This window comes from Vigna radiata, chromosome 8 (genome assembly GCF_000741045.1).
Source record: "Vigna radiata var. radiata cultivar VC1973A chromosome 8, Vradiata_ver6, whole genome shotgun sequence".
In the NCBI taxonomy this organism is placed as follows: domain Eukaryota; kingdom Viridiplantae; phylum Streptophyta; class Magnoliopsida; order Fabales; family Fabaceae; genus Vigna; species Vigna radiata.
The window spans coordinates 27,971,116-27,989,942 of NC_028358.1; positions in this window are offsets into that span (position 1 = coordinate 27,971,116).

Consider the following 18,827-nt stretch of genomic DNA (forward strand, 5'->3'; position numbering starts at 1 on the left):
ATTTTAAACAATCCTAGGGTGATTCTAAAGTGATCACTACCCAAGTTCATCATCAATTTACTAGTTTCCACAACTTAGGGGCTCAAACTCAATTCTACCATTTCTAACACGTTTTGGTTCAGTTTTAGGTGCCTAACAAATTACAATGAACCTATCTAAACTACCCAAACCCTCCAGGAACACCCTAGACTCCATTTACCCAAAATCACTACCTCACTTCCCTTAAACTAACCTAGAACACTATTCAAGCACTTGATTTCTCACTAGAACTTTATATAACAGCCTCCACATGTGCAACTACCCTAAACAATGAATAAGTTCAGCACATCAATTCCATTATAAACAGCTTACAAACATCACATTTTACATGCACAATTCCGGTACCATAACACATGCCAAGTAAGCACAATAATCTAACATTTAAGCCCAAACAACATACTATTTCAGAAATTTAGCATACATATATATATCACACAATTTACTTAAAACATATAATTAATTCAAAGAAACATAATTAGCTCCCTTTACCTTCAAGGTCAAACTGCTTAGCCCACAGAGTCACCTTATAGCACCTTACATAATACGAGACTTAACAGAACCTACAAGCCACCATTTGGTGAAGAAAAACAACTTCTTAGGGCTAGAATGAGACAAGGAATTTAAGAGGAACAACACGCCACACATGCAACTAGTAGAGTCGCACAGACCAAACTTTAGAACATGCGAAGAATTTGGGAGAAAATACTTACCAGCTCAAATCGAAAATATAATCGGTGAGAAATGAAACCCTTTTCGTTGCGAATGCTTAGACACCACCTAATTGAAAATCAAATGGTTCAGTGTGGAGAAATTGAGGAGAGAAGACAAAGAACTAAGGTTAGGACTTTTGAGGGGTGAAACTTGTTTTCTCATACCAAGAGCTGAACATCAAGTAAATGTTCTATATGAACTTATTTTTATTAAAAATATCCAGTCCAATTGCCTGATGTCACATGTCCACTTCCCAAAGGTGGACTTTTCTTAGTCCTTACAATAATAATATTAATAATAATAAAATAATAATAACTAATAATAATAATAAATAATAATAATAATAACAAATAATAATAATAACAAAATAATAATAATAAATAACGATAATAATAATAAATAATGATAATAGTAATAATAATAATTATTATTATTATTATTTTAATTTACTAAATCACTATTTTTTACATTTTAATAATTAATGTTAACTTTTTACTCTTTATAAACATTTTTACAATTAAATATAACATTAACCATTATCATTTTATATTATTTTAATAACTAGAGATATTTTGATAATATTTCATTCTATCAATTAAATAAAAAAAATTTATATATCACATAAATAAAATCTTATCCTAATTCTTAGAAACTTTACTTCTAAATCACTCTCAATTACTTCAAAATTCACTCAAATAAACAACAACAAAAATTTCACCTCCAAATGTCCTCAAATTCATCCACTCATTCTCCTTAAAATCCTCTCATCCAAGTAAACACACCCTTAGGGTGGTTCTTCATAGTCCACTATCAATGCCATATTTTTTTAATCTAATACTATTCCATTTATTTTTAATTGATTTGAATGAATTAGTTTAAATTTTTCAAAAATATTTTAAAAAGGTAATTTTCAATAAATTGTAAGTAAAACTAAATCAATAATATAAATGTAAATTAAGTGGTGGAATGAAAATAATAAGGCTTAATACCGCTTTTGGTCCCTAATTTGGGAGGGTTTGTTCAATATGGTCTTACCTTCTTTTTTTTTCATAACAATTGATCCCATTTTTGAAAAAACTGTTCAATTGACTCCTTTTTGTTCATAGTGGTCTCATATTCAAGTTTAAATTGTTTATTATAGTCCTTATTGTATACGATGATGACATGATTTTTAACATAACATTATNTCAGGACTGTTAAAATAACATTTGGATAGGTGAATGCATGAAAGAACTTATTTAGGTGAATGCATGAAAGAACTTATTGACGTCATAACCAAAAAGGAGTCAATTGAACAGTTTTTTCAAAAAGTGAGATAAATTGTTATTAAAAAATTAAAGGTAGGACCATATTGAACAAAACCTCCCAAACTAGGGACAAAAAACGGTATTAAGCCAAATAATAAATAATTTATATATATATATATATATATATATATATAAGTTTTCAATGAGTTTCGAATTCACTGAATCGAACAAAATTAATCCAATCTATTTCGATGAATTGAGTGGTTGGAATCATCCAAACCAACGTGAAATTTTAATATACATTGAGTATAAGACGAGACAAGACAACCTTATCATCCATATTTTGTTCTATCTACCTCAGATATATGTAACAGAATACCTTATAAAAAAATCTAACTTAAACTAAAACAAAACTTTACTCATAAATATAATTCTACACGGCCAATTATTATTTTTTCCTAAATTTAAATAATTTTAGTTTATTAACTCTTAGATTTTTGTTAACTTTTCTTTTTATGTTTTTTCACTATCACCTCTGTATCATCTAACAGAGGTTATTTATTTTATATTTACGTCATTCTGACAATGTTAGTTTAATTTCATATATATATATATATATATATATATATATATATATATATATATATATATATATATATATCATTAACCAAATCATATTTCTCAACCATGAAACACTTAATATTGAGATTTGAAATTTACTTCAAAGGAATAGTTTGCTAATTTTTTTATGTGGGTTAAATACATTCAGTGGTCCCTATTTTTTCTGGTTTTTTTCAATTAGGTCCCCGTTTTTTTAGAAGTGATCAATTTAGTCCCTGAATTTGAAAAATCAAACCAATCAAGGACATTTCGTTAACTTCCCTGGACGCGTTAAATATGGACTTTGCTGGCAAGAGTAGCTGTCATGCTGTAGACAAATGGCACATAATATGTTTATGACGTGGTTACTATTGTAATTTTTGGGTTAAATATGCTTTTAGTCCCTGAAGTTTCACTGATTTTTAGTTTTAGTCCCTGCATCAAACATTGATAGCATTTCGTCCTCCTAGTATGGAAACATGTATATTTAGTCCCTAAAATTGGACGGTGTTAATTTTTTGGTGAGGTGGCTAACGGCTCTACCAGGTTTACTGTGCACTATTTGCCACGTTGTCCTTTTTTAACATTTGGACTCCTCATGTGCGAGAGAAAATATCCCTGGGATGTGTGTTCTTATCGCCGGCAAGACCAACCACCGCCAATCGCTGGCCAAGATGTCGCCGTCACCGGCCAAGACGTCGGCGTCCCCGTCGTCGATCTCCGTCTGGAGTGAGCCCAGTTGTTCGAGACGCAAGCCACAGCGCCACCAACGCGTGTTGTAGATTGGAGAAGTTTGACGAATGATTGGGGTTTTGCAGGTATCGCAATTCTGATTTAAGGCTTTTGAATGGAAAACGCGAATTGGGGCTAGGGTAACGCTGAAGGACGTGAGAAGAATGGCTAAATCGCACTTGCGATTTCCTCTGATTACTGGGTTCAGAAGCGTGCAGGAGAAGACGTCATTTGTTGATGGATGCGTCAGGTGGTCCATGGCATTCGTGCGGGGCTTCGTGATTTCTACATTTTTTGAAGGTCTCATTTGCATCCAAGAGATACCACCTACTCAAGGACAAGCAGTTAAGGAACCCATGTTCATTCCTGTTGCAGTGGGTTTGCTTGATTTCCACCGACAATGACATTCCTCTTTCAAATCTTTATCACAACGGAACTCTGCAATCTGTTTCAAATTTGGTATTTGGTGCCATAAATTTCTGTATATTGTGAAATTGCAGAGGTGAATGCGTCTTCCTCTCGCGCGAAAGAGAAGGGGCAAAGTGGTGGTGATCCGCCGTGAACAGCGGTGGCTTTTTCGGCACAAGTACCGGCAACACCGTGGATAGCGACGTGGTGGCTGTTCGAGTGGTGGGTGAGACGGCAAAGTCCATGCGGTGGCGACCCGTATCGCCAGCAACACCTCCAATGGGTTCGAACGTGTTGATGACTTATCTGGCAAAAAGATAAGAGTATTGGCAAAAGACGTGGCAGTGCCGTTAACCCAAAGTTGACGCCGTCCATTTTTAAGGACTAAAATCACATATTTTATACTAGGAGGACGAAATGCCACCAATGTTTGATGCAGGGACTAAAACCAAAAATCAGTGAAATTTCAGGGACTAAAAGCATATTTAACCCTTAATTTTTTAAGGATTAAAATTTTAATAACACGTGTTTTAAGTTTAAGTAAGGGTAAAATGGAGAAATTGGGATAAGTGATCTGAGCTGATTAAAAGAATCTAGGTTTGGGGAAATTGGTCGCGTGCGAAATTGGAGAAATAGGGTTCGTGGTGGTTGGGAATTGGGGAACAGCGGTGAGCGGTGCTGCATATCAGAAATTAGGCTGACAAGGGTGGTGGTTGTTCTTCGAAGGGTGTTGGTTCTTAACATTTTGCAAGATCAAGGTTGGGATCAAGGTTGGGTCTGATGGGGATCAAATTGTTGTTGTTCTTCGAAGAGGATGTCAAATGAGTACTCTTGTTGTTCGTCGACATGCAGAAGGAACGAAACCCCTATTTGCCATTATGGACAAAGATCTGCGATGAGAACTGCGAACACTATGAAGAATCGAGGCAATCATTTTTGAGGATGCTCCAAGTATAAGGTATGTCATATTCAACCTATACTTTCCATTTATGGTGTTGTTTCTGAGATTAGGGCAACTTGTTAAAATGTGTTTGCAGTATGGTGTTCAAGATGCTGGTTGCAACTTCTTCAAATGGTGCACAGATGTTGGAAGTAAGGATAGTGGTCGTTATGTGAAGAACGAATGGAACAAAGAAACTTTGGTCAACACTGAAGAATTGGAGAATACTAGGAAAATGATAGTTAAGATACAGAAATCAGTGTTCTTTCTTGAAAAGTGTATGAAGGGGTTGATATTGTTGGTTTGTTTTTTATGTGTCATAGAGATGATTTTAGTTTCAATGTTAATGAGAATGGGATGATTCATTGTAATCTGATAATGTAAAGTTGTATGATGTTGATGAGTGAATGAAATGAGAATGTGTTTTTTTTAATCTGAATACTTTGTTGATTGAGAATGAAGCAGACCGAATATAGCAATGAGAATGTTTAATTTGAACATAATATAGACTAGTGCTTCCCTTTTTCGCTTAAGCTAAAAATTTTCGCTTAAGCTAAAAAGACAGGCTCCAGTTTTGAAAGATCTCGCCCAGGCTAGCCAAGTTTCGCCCAAGCTAAAAAGCTATAGTGGTTCATTCTTATTTGTAGTACATTTTCGCCTAGGCGAGCATGGTTTCGCACAAGCGAAAATGTTCCAGAGGCACTTCAATTTTTAGTCAAACTCTCGCCCAAGCAAAAATAACTTAGCTTAACCGAAAATGGTTCAATGAGCACTGGGATTTGATTTTCAATTTTCGCCTAAGCGACTGATTGTTAGCTCAAGCGAGATGATTCCAGTGGCTCAACTTAAGTTGCAGGACACTTTTAGCTCAAGCGAAAAATTTTAGCTTAAGCTAAAATATCAGCAAAACTTGTTCTTCAATTTTCTGCATATTTAGCTCAGGCGAGAAATTTTTAGCCTAGGCGAAAATAGTGCAATATTTTCTTCAATGTGTGAATTTGGACTGTAGCTGGAAATGTACCAAATGAACAGTGCACACATCTTCTAAATGGTCAAATAAACTGGTTTGAACTTGCAAACTAGTCCAAAACACAGAATTGGAAAAAAGGAGTAGTTCACTTGCAAAAATGTACTAAAATATGGTGTTTTGGCTCATTTGATTTGGCTAAATGTATGCAATGACCATATGAACAGTACAAGCAACTTGCAATGCACCAATTATGATTGCAAAGTCAATCAAACAACACTAATACATTCAAAATCTGAATTTGACCTTGCTACTTGCAATTTTCAAAGAAATTGGATGTTGAAGTAGTGACTTCTGGTATTGGCAAGTAAAATTGCAATTCAACCGTGCACACAAGTTTATATTGAGTAAATAAACTCGTATCAACAGTCCAAATACGCAGAAATATCCAATTTCATAAAATCACCATCTTAGTTGCTATTATGCAGCAAAAACCGTAATAGAGGATATGTAATCAATAATCTGAAAGCCAGCAATAATATGAAAGTGCAACCAACCAATAATCTCATATGTAATCACAAACCAATAACATTAAAGATGGCTGAAAGCCAGCAAAAAACAAAGGATCCTTTTCATTACATGAGTAAATGGTTCACAGCAGCAAAAATTAAAGTGTTGAATACAAAAGTAAGGTTCATCCTCTATTACAAAAGCTTTGTGCAGTCCTAATACATAAAGAAATTGGATTTCTATGCTTGATCCTCATTTGTTGATGGCATGATTGTTTCATTTGGTTGGTTAGTTTGTTGTGTTTGGTCAGTGACAACAGATTCTTGGGTTGATCTCTTGCAGGACTTCCTATTGTGACCCATTTCTCTACAAATTCCACATCTTTTACGCAGTCCACACTAAGCTACGAACCCTATTTCCCTAATTTCGCAAACCCCCAATTTCCCCAAACCTAAAACGTTTTCACAATTTTAATCAGCTCAGACGTGTTTTCCCACTTTCCCCATTTTACCCTTACTTATCTTTAACACACATGTTTTTTTTTTAATTTTAATCCTTAACAAATAAAATTAGTAACCACCTCATCAATTGGTTAAGTGCCACCTGTATGCAGCATGACAGCTACTGTTGCCAACACAGACCATTTTTAACGTCGTCCAGGGAAGATAACGGAATGTCCTTGATTGGTTCAAGTTTTCAAACTCAGGGACCAAATTGATCATTTTTAAAAAACGGGGACCTAATTGAAGAAAACCACCAAAAATAGGGACCAATGAATGTATTTAACCTTTTTATGTCTACCTTGTAACTTGAAATTCTTCGTTCTCTTTCCTCTTTTTTCCATGTTATTTTTATGCATCTATCATTTGTTTTATATGTTAAGATATGCCAAATATTCTATTAAAGGATATTGGGCAATCAAATATTATATTAATTATATTTTTGATATTATTATAATTTGTGCAGATTTGTGCACATGTCTTTCCTTTAATAGATGAAGGATTATAGGATCCTTGTATGTATATATATGGTACTCTATTTCTTGAAATAATACATCATAATTATTCTTTAAACTTTTTATTATGGTATCAAGAGCCAAACACTGATATCCTCTACAGTTTAGGAATTAGTGCCTTTTTTTTCATTGAATATTTCTGATGACTTCTTCCGATGACAATCAATCGGAGAAACATGATTATGAAACTTTCGCTGCTTCCAAGAGTTATATTTCTACTGCTGCCGAATTTATGACCAAGTCAGGTATATCTAACTCTGCTCTTAATATTTCTGTTGTTACTAAGGGTAGTGATTGGATAATTGATTCAGGTGCTACTAATCATATGACTTGTGATCCTCATATATTTACTAATTTTTCCTCTAATTGTTCTAAAACCGTTATTATCAATGCCAATGGGGTCTCATCTCCTATTGAAGGTATAGGTACTATATCCCTCTCACCCTCTTTATCGATTCCTGATGTTTTATTTGTTCCTACATTAAACTGTAATCTTATCTCTGTCAGCAAGTTAACTAAATCACATTCTTGTGTTGCCTTGTTTTACCCAACTCATTGTCTTTTTCAGAACATCCATTCCAAGGAGAAGATTGCCAGTGGTAGAAAGAGTGAAGGACTGTATTATCTTGAAAATGTCTCACAACAAAACCATAAAAGAAGATTGGCTTGTCTTGCGAATGATCACAAACAAGATAAAAACAAAAAAATAATTTGGTTGTGGCATAAACGGTTGGGACATACCTCTTTTGATTATTTAAAAAAATTATTTCCATCACTATTTCATAACTGCAATATTTCTGATTTTTTTGTGAAACTTGTGTTTTGGCAAAAAATCATCGTGTTGTGTTTTCTTTAAGCAATAACAAAATTGATTTTCCTTTTTCATTAATTCACACAGATGTTTGGGGCCCTGCCCCACAATCTACATGGAAAAAAATGATTTATCAGTTTTGTTGATGATTGTACTCGGGTAACCTAGGTGTATTTGCTTAAACATAAAAGTGAAGTGTGTAATGTGTTTCGTTCCTTTCATCATATGATCGTTACACAATTTAACACACATATTAAAGTCATTCGATCAGACAATGGAGGGGAATATTTTAAGACTGAATTAATAGAGTTCATGAGCTCTAAAGGCATCTTGTATCAAACTACATGTCCTTATTCATCGCAACAAAATGGTGTGGCTGAAAGGAAAAATAGACATATATTAGAGGTGACTAGATCACTTTTGATAGATGGTAATATCCCATCTCATTTATGGGGTGAGGCCGTGAGCTCTGCCGTTTATTTAATTAATCGAACCACTTCTAGTGTGCGTAACTTTCGAAGGCCTTTTGATGTGTTGTCTGATCATTATATCCTTCCTCCCATAGTTTATTTACCNCCTCATATTTTTGGATGTGTAATATATGTTCACTTACACCCACATCAACGTATAAAGCTTGAAGAACAAACGATCAAATGTGTTTTTGTTGGGTATGGATCAACTCAAAAAGGTTATCGTGCTTACCATCCATCATCAAAGAAATTTTATAAATCTATGGACGTGACATTTAATGAGTATGAATTTTTTTATGTTGATTCTCAACTTCAGGGAGACAATGAAAGTGAAGTGCATAATCATGATGTTAGTATGTTTGATTATATATCATCATGTGAGGATCATTCTGCAACAAGTGAGCCAATCCTAAATATGGACACTTCTTTTCTGGATAATACAGTGTCTTCTGATCATAACCAATTGGCTCAGTCTTCTCCACATGTTCAGCTTGACTCTTCAGAGGTACCTTCTGATCCTATCTCTGATAATACTAATTTAGATGAAATTGATTCTTGTCTGCCTGAAACCACCAGCATACCAAACACTGAGTCTACTACTGTTCAATATAATCTTTCACCTCATTCTAATCGTGGTCAACCTCCAGCTAAATATGAACCAGACCTCCAAGCCAAAGTTAAATATCCCATTAGTAAATATGTGTCATCTCACAGGTTATCTCAATCATATGCATCATTTTGTTGGTACCAGTGAAAGCGTGGTTCGAAGAGTATAACGCAGCGGAATTAAAACTTAGAGTAGCGTATAAGCGTGTTCAGTCACTTTTAACAAACAAGTTGGTCCTTTTTCGCAAATCAATTTTCTTTAAGAAAATTTATCAAACACTTAATATGCGTAAAATGAAATGAGTGTAGGGAATAGAAAAATCACACAAGTATTTTTATACTGGTTTGATTCAACAGAATCTACGTCCAGTCGTTAATCACTGTAAAAAGTGATTAACAGTTCCACTAAAAACAATCTCGCAGATTTACAATAAGTGAACAAAATATAAAAGAACCTTCCTTCGACGAGCGAACCGGAAGAAGACCACTCTGACAACTCGAAGAGAATCGCTCCGGCAATCGACCAACGATTCGCGAGCTTCTCCGTTCACGAGACCAGGCAGAGCACCTTGCTAACTCGAAGAGAGCCTGCTCCGGCTATCGACACACGATACGCGAGCCTCTCCTTTCACGAGACCAAGCAAGGGAACTTTGAACAAAGCTTCTGAGAACTTTCCTCTGACAAACAGTGTTCTATTAAGCTTCTCAGTTCAAAAAACATTGCTTCTGAATTTTACAGAAGCCAATTATATAGCCAATTACACTGAATGCCAAAGGTCAGGTCCCAACTGCCACGAATAATCGATTATTGTAAGTGATAATCGACTATTCAAGTCCGTTACAGGTTTTTCAAAAAGTGATAATCGATTATATGAAGTGATAATCGATTATTCATGTAAGACTCGTGATAATCGATTATTGCTTCATGATAATAGATTATTCTAGTACAAAAGCAAGTGACAATCGATTATTGCTTGTCCATAATCGATTATTCCAGTGAAAAATACAAGGTTTAAGATTTTCCTACTACATCCAAATTCTACAAGTTGCTTTTTAAATAATTCTAATGTTCTCTTCAAATAATACTTCTTGCAGCATCATCAAAACAATTCTTCAGGTTTTACCAATACTCCTTATTGGTAACACATTTGTATCTTAATTATCTTCAATTTCTATTCCTAGTAATGTACAGGAAGCTTTGGCAGATCCTAGATGGACCGAAGCAATGGTTGATGAGATGACGACTTTAGAAAAAAAACAACACTTGGGATCTTGTGTCCTTACCAAAAGGGAAGAAAATTGTGGGCTGCAAATGGGTCTTTACAATTAAGCATAAAGTTGATGGAACTATTGAAAGGTATAAAGCACGACTTGTGGCTAAAGGTTACACTCAATCTTATGGTGTAGATTACCAAGAGACGTTCGCACCAGTAGCCAAGCTCAATACTGTGAGAATACTTTTGTCGCTAGCTGCAAACCAAGATTGGCCTCTTCTACAATTTGATGTGAAAAATGCTTTCCTACATGGAGAAATTTCAGAAGAAATTTATATGGATTCTCCACCAGGCATGACGGATTCAAATGGAATGAAGGTTTGCAAATTAAAGAAGGCTTTATATGGATTAAAACAATCCCCAAGAGCATGGTTTGGAAGGTTTACCAAGTCTATGAAGGCGTTTGGCTATAGAGCAAGTAACTCTGATCACACCTTATTTTTGAAGAGAAGAAAAGAAAAAATTACAGCTTTGATTATATATGTAAATGACATGATTGTTACAGGAAATGACCAAGATGAGATCTCTAGTTTACAATAATACCTTGCATCTGAATTTGAGATGAAACAACTTGGAAATCTCAAATATTTTCTAGGTATTCAAGTAGCCAGATCAAAACATGGTATTTTCCTATGCCAAAAAAAATATACTATTGACTTACTATCTGAAACTGGGCTGCTTGGGAGTAAACCAGCTGATACACCAATTGAACAAAATCATAAACTCTTTCAATGCTCAAATTCAACAAGCATAGACAAAGGGAGATACCAAAGACTGGTAGGAAAATTAATTTATTTGTGTCATACACGTCCAGATATCACCTATGCAGTGAATATTGTTAGTCAATTTATGCATGACCCACGAAAGCTTCATATGGATGCTGTTGAGAGGATTTTGAGATATTTGAAGTCTGCTCCTGGTAAAGGAATTTTGTTCTCAAATAATGGAAACTTGAAGGTAGAAGGGTTCACTGATGCAGATTGAGCAGGTTCAAAAGATGATAGAAGATCTACCTCTGGATACTTTACTTTTGTAGGAGGAAATCTTGTAACATGGAGGAGTAAAAAATAGCCTGTAGTAGCAAGATCTAGTGTTGAAGCAGAATTTAGAGGCATGACACTAGGTGTATGTGAACTTTTGTGGATTAAAAATGTGCTATCAGATTTGGGATTTAAACCAAATGAAGCTATGAGTTTGTACTGTGACAATACTTCGGCTATTGCAATTGCTCATAATTCTGTTCAACATGATAGAACAAAGCATGTGGAGATTGATAGACATTTCATCAAAGAGAAGATTGAAGCTGGAATAATTTCATTTCCTTTTGTAAGATCAGAGTTACAGTTGGTTGATGTTCTCACCAAAGGAGTGTCAAGAAGATTGTTTGATGAGTCTCTATTGAAGTTGGGAATGTGTGATATCCATGCACCAACTTGAGTGGGGGTGTTAAGATATGCCAAATATTCTAGTAAAGGATATTAGGCAATCAAATATTATGTTAGTTATATTTTTGATATTATTATAATTTGTGCATATTTGTGCACATGTCTTTCCTTTAATAGATGAAGGATTATAGGATCCTTGAATGTATATATATGGCTCTATTTCTTGAAATAATACATCAGAATTATTCTTTAAACCTTTTATTATGATCCATAACCCACAGGTCCCAGGATCGGAACCTGACTCTGAACTTGTTAGAAGTGGGTTTTAGGTCTAACTCAACCTCACAAAACCGGCTTGTAAAGTGAGGTCTGCACCCCACTTATATATATTATAAATTGGCCTTCTCTCTAGTCGATGTGGGACTTCCAACACACCCCTCATGCCGATGTATATACATATCAAGCGTGAGACTAGATATTAATGGGTGGTCTGATAACGACCCATTAAGGGGTGAAACAATCTGCCCAACAAATAGCGCTAGGATATGCTCTAACCATAACTCTGATACCATGTTAGAAGTGGGTTTTAGGCCTAACTCAACCTCACAAAACCGGCTTGTAAGGTGAGGTTTTAAGCCTAACTTAACCTAAAACAAACAACATATTAATAATTCTATAATTAGATAATCTTTTCACATTCCAAAAAATACTTCCAAAACTTGTTCGATAAAAATCCTTACTTTAAAATATTTAATATTATTTTTCTTTGATCTATACTCCTGTTAGGTTTTCTTATAGTCTGAACAATTTTGTTATTCTCTTTAGTATTAGAATTTTTCCTTTTATCAAGCATATTAGCCCATTTGAAAAATAATTTCCCTTCTTTCACAAAATAATCTTCTTTAGATGTCAAAGAATTAAAACTACCTTATAACTATTATGAGGTGAATCCAGTTTTTGTAAACCATGCAAACTACTCATAATGAAGATGACATCCTCTAGAGAAGACATATCAGCCAAGAAATCACACCACCTATAAAAACATCTAGTTTATTAACAAAAGAATATTCATTTGTAACACAAATAATATCATGATTAACCATTACTTGCTCAGGCTATGACTGAGCGACAAACGACTCCTTAACATATTGCACCGTTTTGACCCAAAATATATGTATCACTAGTAAAAATAACATTTTAAGTTTGTTTATTACAAAACAAACTTAAAAAATGTTCATTCAAAGTTTGATAAATAAAAACCAGTTATTGAAGTTGACTAACCAACTTAAATAAATATACTTTTATGTTTGTTATCTTTTAGTATTTTAAAATTTGGTAAGTGTTAAAAAAACTTAAAAAATATTTTAACTAATCCAAAAATCTGATACATTCATCACGTTTCCACTTGCGAACCATTGAACCCTTTTCCCTTCCTAGTCTTTTCACTTCAACAACCAACTCATCATTTGATGTTGTAGTAGCGAACTTGTTGTCCAACGTTGCAACAGTAATAGCGTGCACTGGCAGCCTACAACATTCCATTATTCCAAACAGTGACGATATCCAACGTCCAACAACAACATCGTTCTAGCTTCCACTGTTACAGTGACATTCCAACATTCTTTCAGCGACATTTCGACAACAACAACATTCTAGTGACATCCCGATAACGGTAGTAATGTACAACCTTAACCCACAGGTGTGGGTTATGTTTAGTGTAAAGAACCAAAGTGAATGAGTGCAATAGCAGTAGATAATGTTCAAGAAGAGGGTGGAGGCCAAATCTCACTAAAGGCTTTATGGTGAGGATAGAAAGAAGCTCATGGGAAACATTAAAGAAAACTTTGAAAGGGTTTTTGATTCTGACATAGGCACTTCGCTTCCTTCTGAGGTAAATTAAAATTGTTCTCTTCTTCTCCTTTCAATGATTCTATTTAATACACATACACAATCATAATTAACAAAGGAATTAAGTTGGCAAAGAATGCAATCCCCAAGTTTCAAAATTGTGTCAATGTGTATATGTTGTGGAGGAAGGGTCTCCAATGTTCTTCAAAGTTTTATGGCTGCAACTCTAACATTTGCCAAACAAGTTTCCTTTCGTTACTAAATAGGTATGTTTAGTATAACAAAATATATTTTGCTCCACATTTTTGTGTTTTTGGATCACTAACTTACTTAATTGGTTTTGGGTCCAGGATGATAGGGGTGGTGAAACTCTTGAACGTATTTATGAATCATTGGAAGCTTTAGTGTTTCAGTATGTAGGGTTGAGAACCAAACTTCCACAATTTAATCTTTTTTTTGTCTTAACTTAATCTTTTCTTTCCTTCGGGTTTGTATGCTTTCCTCCTATATGGTCTTAATCTGAGTAGTGGGTACCTGCTAAAGATACTCTAACGCTCAAGTTAGTTTTCGATTACCGATCGATTATTACTGATAAGTCTTAAATGTCCAATAAATACAACCACCTACCTCTTTATCTTACCTCCGTATTTATAGGTTTCTGAATGATTTTTTTATTACGGTTGACCCAATTGTGACCCAATAGCATTTAAGCATGTTTTTACATGGCTAATTAAAAAGTTAGTTCTTCGGACTGATCGGTCGAAGTCATTGTCATTGACCGTTCGGTTAACCTAATTGCAGTTTGTTCTTGAAATTAATTTATTGTGTGGTTGACCGATACAGTACACTTAGATTTATTAATTGCAAATGATAAATACAATTTTAACTACATCAATATTAGTTTTCGATAAAAAAATATTGATGTTATTTGTTATGCTTTCAAATTAAATTAAATTTATTTCTTTTCTATGTTGGATAAAAGCTAACAGAAACACGAACAAAATTTCCTAAGGCGTGTATAGTCATTGCCCTTAAGGACTTATCCGCGATGTATTGCGCAAGTCCCCCAGGATATAACAGGAACTTCCCATAATATCTCTTAGGATCTCAAAACTAGCAATGATATCTAAAAGAGTATAAAAAAAATAACCTAGAATATTTTCAGAAGAGTATTTATAGAGCTAAAAGAATAAATTCAATAAAAGACAATAAAAGCAATAAATATTTTAAACATTGGAGCACTTAAAACATTTTTATTGTTGCTCTTAAAAAGTTTGAACGTTGCACCTCTTTAAAACAATTAACGTTGCCAACTAATAAAAAATTATTAATGTTCTAAAACGTCTAAAGCCAATGTTTAGAATTAACTTTTGCAATATAATAATAATATATTATAACAATCCCCCACATATTGCAAAAGAGAGTTGAAAGAAAAGATAAGAAACTTTTATTCTAGGTCTCATAGGATGTAATGCATCAGAACTGGTATAGCAAGCTTTATGAACCAGTCTTAGATTTATAAACTTAACACACAATATAGTTGGTATAGCAAGCTATGTGAACCAAAGACACTTGACATGTGTTAAAGGTTTATCAATCACAATACACCCCCACTATCCTTGTTGTTATCGTTGTGTTGCGCTTACTAGACCATGCACGTGTCCGGTATTCATGAGTGCTCTCGAGATCATGCCAAGATCTCATGCAAGTGACCCCACTCGACACTCATATAGGTGATTTCATCAAGTGTATGTTGCAAATCATACACCACCCGTAAGAGATATGAAAATTATTAAAAACTATGTTTAAAGTAAAATTCTTTCATCACATAGGATTTTAATGACAAAGTTTAAACTCTCAATAATGCAGTCTCTAGCATTTTCAAACACACCATAGGAATGGACATTTTTGATTTAAAATCAAATTATTGCTATCAAAACTAACAAATGACTTGTTTTTATCCATATGAACCTTATTCATGGGATCTCCAATCACAAAGGTTGGGTTACCATCACTTGTTTGTTTGTCAGTGGCTTAAGTCCCATTCCCCTCAATGTTTTTAAGATCATATATTTCTTCCTAAGGGTTTTGTTAGAGGATATGCTAGATTCCGTTCTGACTTCACATAGTCAGTGGAAATAGTTCTACTCTTTAGCAGCTGCTTCACTAAATTGTGTCTCAATTGGATATGTCTATTTTTTCCATTGTAATTCTTGTTTTTTTAGGTATAGCTATTGCCGATTGGCAATCAAAGTGTATTGATACCGATGGGGTTGGTTTCATTCCTAGTGGAAAGTTCGCTAAGAAGTTTTTCAACAACTTAGCCTCATTACCAGCCATCTCAAGAACAACAAACTCAAATTCCATTGTTGATCTTGCAATAATAGTTTGTCTGGCTGATCTTCATGTAATCAGACCACCCCCAAGTGTGAATACATAACCACTAGTGGATTTTGTCTCATCTGAATCAGAGATCCAGTTAGCATCGAAGTCCACCATATTCAATGACATAATCCATTAAACCTCTTAAGTATCTCATAACCCTAGCAAGTGCATCCCAATGTTCCTGATTTGGACATTGAGTATACATACTCAATCTACCTACTGCATAAGCAATATCAAGTCTAGAAAAGTTCATCAAGTGTAGTAAGCTCCCAATTATCTAGGCATACTCTCTATTTTTCATTAATTTAGAATTATCATCATAAGGGGTACTCATTGGTTTCAGGTCATAAAACCCAAACTTCTTAAGAAGTTTCACAATGTATTGTTCTTGAGATAGTAATATACTATCTCCCTTCCTTATGATTCTAATACTTAAAATCACATTTGCTTCATCCATGTCTTTCATTTCAAATTTTGATCCTAGAAATAATTTAGTTCTAGTGACAATCTCATTGCGTGTACTAGAAATTAACATATCATTCACATACAAAATGACATATTCTCTATTTTCAAATTTAGACTATTATCAATATCATTAGGTGAAAAGCTAAATTTATTTCTTTAAGTAATTAAATAAAATTACCTACACCCCCCACAGTCTTAAAATATTTAAGATTAGTAAACGAGAAAATATCTGGTTGTGCTTATCTTATTTGTAGGTAAAGTATACGAAAAATTAATCAAGTACGTCATCTTCTTACTTCTTTTTCTCTCTCTAGAGAAAATCTTCTCCACCTTTCCTCAAACATTACAAAGGCATGACACATGAAAATTCGGGTTCATCCTCATTTGCGGTCCCGTCTGAGTTTTGGAAACAAAGTTTTGGATCCTCTGGGATTGAGTTGTTGATGTTAGCTATAAGTCCTTGAGATTATTAGATAAAAACTAACAGAAACATGAACAAAATTTCCTAAGACGTGTAGAGTCATTATCCTTAAGGACTTATCTGCGATGTATTGCGCAAGTCCCTCAAGATACAACAAGAACCTCCCATAATATCTCTGAGGATCTCAAAACTAGCAAGGATATCTGAAAGAGTATAAAAAAAGTAACCTAGAACCAAAATATATTTTCAAAAGAGAAAAAGAAAACAAAAAAAAAAGAGAAGACTGATTTTGGTGTGTCTTGGAATGGAGGAAGAACTCTTTATTTATAGAGCTATAAAAGAATAAATTCAATAAAAGACAATAAAAACAATAAATATTTTAACGTTGGGACACTTAAAACATTTTGAATGGTGCTCTTAAAAAGTTTGAACGCCTTTAAAACAATTGACGTTGCTAACTAATAAAAAGTTATTAATGTTCTAAAACTTCCAAAGCTAACTTTCATAATTAACTTTTGCAATATAATAATAATAATAATAATAATATTATAACATTATGTGTATTAGTCTCGGTGAGATGTTCTTGCTAATGATTTTAAACTTACATATATAATGATTTTAAAAAGTGAATGTGTAATGCAGGGGTCTTTAAACATTGTATATGTAAAAAAATATATAAAGGATGCTTATGCATTTAAGAACCAATTACATCATAGAGATAAGAAATGGAACCAATAACATAATAGAGAAATTGACATTACTTTTGGGTAGATTGGCTTTCAAGCTTATTGATTTGCTTTCGCTATGTTTTGTTATTTTTGCAGTTTGGAAAAGCTTTATTTAAACAAGAATTGTTTGAGTGCTCTCTTTTATTATGATAAGGTTTATATAGTAAAGTGGTGAACATGCTTACATATTTTATATAAATTCTTTAATATGCATGTCATGGCTATCTTGTTGTATGTGTATTGATGAGTCTAGAACTAAGCCATGCTACAATCATAACTTGTGAATTAGATATAACATGCATTTTCAACTTTTATGGGAGTCATTTCTCGTAACTTCTTAACAAATAATTAGGTGAATAAGTTGGTTATCTTTTGAAGTTTGATTCATTTTACTTTTTACCCTTTTATTCTAAAAATTCTTTGTTGAGATGTTTACTCAACCATGGCCTATATAAAATAATATTTGAAATTGTTAAGTTGTTTTGATCGTTCATTTAGCAAATGATTTGATATTAATGGAAGTGAGGTATGACAGAAGATATATTTGTTGCTTAGTGGCTTCTTTTATATAATTTTCTTACCAAAAATATGTTTAATGTCTCTATATAGCTTTCAGGTTACTGCTCGAGAAAGGAAGGAATCTAAGATTAGGTTTGTTCTTAAATTATTTATTACATACCCTTTTGGAAACTGAAAGTTTGAAGCATCCTTTATGGTCTTTTAAAGTGGTTATATTTTTTTCCTTCAATCACAAGAAGTTTTGATGAAAATAATGGGACAATATTTAGCTATCTACATATATAAGTTATATAAGTTAGATGTCTTATTGTTTATTTTAATTTTGAAATTATTTATAATGTCTTGAAAGTGAACAATTTGAAATATGTATTATGTTTTGAAAAATTTTCTATACTGTACTTATTTAATTTAATGTCAAAACAAAAATAGTTTAAAAAAATAGCAAATTTAAATTTACTATCATCACAACAAACATAAATTCATTACTTTTTTTTTTATTTGAAAATCTACTAAGATTTAAGTTTGTTGCTCTACAACAAACCTAAAATATAAGTTTGACGAATCTAATAGTTTATTTTAAAATAAACTTAAAAGATCTAACATAACGGATTTAAAAAACTTGTTTTATATATATATATATATATATATATATATATATATATATATATATATATATATATATATATATATATCTTCAATCTTTTATAAATTATGTTTTTATACTTTCCTGAATTTGTTCATATAGA